The sequence below is a fragment of the Echinops telfairi genome, unplaced genomic scaffold, assembly GCF_000313985.2.
Source record: "Echinops telfairi isolate 266 unplaced genomic scaffold, ASM31398v2 ScPeMD7_9;HRSCAF=40, whole genome shotgun sequence".
NCBI classification, from domain to species: domain Eukaryota; kingdom Metazoa; phylum Chordata; class Mammalia; order Afrosoricida; family Tenrecidae; genus Echinops; species Echinops telfairi.
The window spans coordinates 28,943,437-28,945,939 of record NW_022103906.1 but is presented as its reverse complement, the minus strand read 5'-3'; positions in this window follow the sequence as shown (position 1 = coordinate 28,945,939).

Genomic DNA, 2,503 nt, shown 5'->3' with positions numbered 1-2,503 from the left:
CGCCCTGCCGGCGACTGCGGCCCGAGCTTTCCTCCCGGGCGCTTGTCCTGCTGGCGTGCGGGCGCGCCCGGACGATTAACCATCTGTAGGTGCGGGGCGCCGTGCTAAGTGTCATCACAGACTGGAGCGTAAAAACAAACACGATTTGGCCATAGTATGCGAGGCATTGGGAGCGTCAGAGGCTCACCTTCCTAGCCAGGATCTGGGTTTGCTTCTCAGCCGACCTCGTGCGCAGCCACCACCTGCCACTCGCTGGAAGCCTGCACGGGCTTGTGAGGACGAGCAGGAGCCCGCGGCTTCCAGAGGGAAGGCCTGGCGTGGACTTCTCAAAAGAGCACAGCCCAAACCCTCGTTCATTCTGTTGTGCAGGGGACCCGCCAGATCTCGCCGAATCCCCAGCATCTCGGTAGCTAGCCTCTGCCTTTATTGTAGCGCCCCGAAGGCTAAGTAAACACCAGAATGATTTTTGCTAATACTTCATTAAGCCCAGGAAAAGAATGGTTCCGATGCTACAGTGCCCTAAAGGGTAACTGAGTCACGGGTGGTTTGATAGAAGTGGGTTTCGGATACTTTGTTGGCAAAATAGGATTCTTTTCCAAATATTGTTGGAGCCTATACATTGGTAAAAAGCCATCAATTCCTCAGTCATCCTTAGTCAGTGTCTAGCCTTCACATTCATATCAGGTAATTGAAAACACCATGGCTTGGGACTAAGTACTCTCATGGTAATATCTTTGCTTTTTTGAACACAGATTTGCCCAGTGAAATCATATTGTTTGATTTCTTAACTGTTTCCATACAGGGGGTGGGGTGGTGGGGTTGATTGTAGATCCAAGTAAAATGAAATCCTTGACAACTTCAGTCTTTTCTCCATTTATCATAATGTTGCTGACCGGCCCAGTTGTGATGAGTTGTTGCTGTTGTTACGGTGTAATTCATACTGCAGGCTGTACTCCTTGATGTTGGTCAGTAAGTGCTTTGAGTCTTGTTTGCTGTCAGTGAACAAAGTTGAATCATCTGCCTATCATGGTCTTCTTCCAATCCTGATGCTACATTCATCTTCATAGTCTAGATTCTTGGAAAATTGGTTCAGCCTAGAGCTGGGGTGCTCACACTTTGTCAGCATGTGAGCTACTTATTAAATGATAAGTCAAAATGATCTACCACGTACAAAAATGCAAAACATAAATTTATTTTTATTACATTCATAAATGCTTTGAGAATTCTTTATGTGTACAATGCATGTTTATGTACCTTGTGTAACCGCATGAGTCCATATTGCACAACACAACGCAATTAACTATGGACATTTTTTGTCATTGCCTGAGTTTACTCTGCTGACTTGCACTGACTAGAATGAGCCAGGGATGCACAGTCGGGAGTGCCTCGAGCACACTTCCAAATGATCATCAGTCATGGTGGAACGGTACTTGGACTTAATGATCTCCACTAGAATTCCATCAATTCCTGGAGCCTTGGGGTTGGGGACGGTGGGGGGCGCGGGGGGCGGTGGGGGGGGCGGTTGGCACCACCTTCACAGTGGCTTTTACTTTTCGCTTCGGTACCATTGGTTCTCGATCATCTGATACGTCCTGAAAGGGTTGAACTAGTTCCTTTTGGCCCAGTGACTGTGTGTTGCTTCCACCTTCTTTTGGTGCTTCCTGAGCCCTTCAATCGTGCCTCGGGAACCCTTGGTGTTGAAACTAGAGACTTGCATTTTACTTTGGCTCTTTCAGCCCAGGGGTCCTCAAACTACAGCCCGGCCCACCAGGTGTTTTTGCCATCGCTGCCTGGCCTGCTTAGCAGCCGACTCGTCCAGTGTGCATAGGAATTTGTTCTTTTTTTTTTTTTTTTAACTATAGTCTGGCTCTCCAACGGTCTGTGGGACAGTGAACTGGCCCCCTTTTTAAAAAGTCTGAGGACCGCTGTTTCAGCCTGAGAAGTGCCGTGCGTATCTCATCCCCTTTGGTTTTCTAACTCCAGGTCTTTGCACATTTCCGTATCATACTTTACTCTGTCTTCTTGAGCTGTCTTTTGAAATCTTCTGTTCGGCTTTTACTTCATCATTTCTTCTGTTCACTGTAGCGACTCCATATTACATTGCAACTTTCAAACACTGCAAGTGGCATCCACTCTATTATTTTCTCTCCCTTTGACTCTTTCTCCTTTCCTCCCTCCCTCCTGTCCTTTTAAGGACCCTTTACTTTGTTTGTGTATAATGTCCTTGATGTCATCCCACATCTGTCTGGTCTTTGGTCCGTGAGTCCCAAAGTATATTGCACCTGAATATAGGGACCATCTCAAGTCTAGATTTGATGCATTGAGCACCACAGGTTAGAGAGTAGAAATTTCTAGAGGCTTAAGCAGGGAGCAAAATGAGACTCCTTCTCCAGTAAAGATTTACTGCCTCAGAAACCCTTGAGGGCAGTTCTGCCCTGCTCTCTGGGATTGCTGGGTGTGCATGTATAAGCAGAATTTTGCACCTGATGGGTGAGAGTCTTTG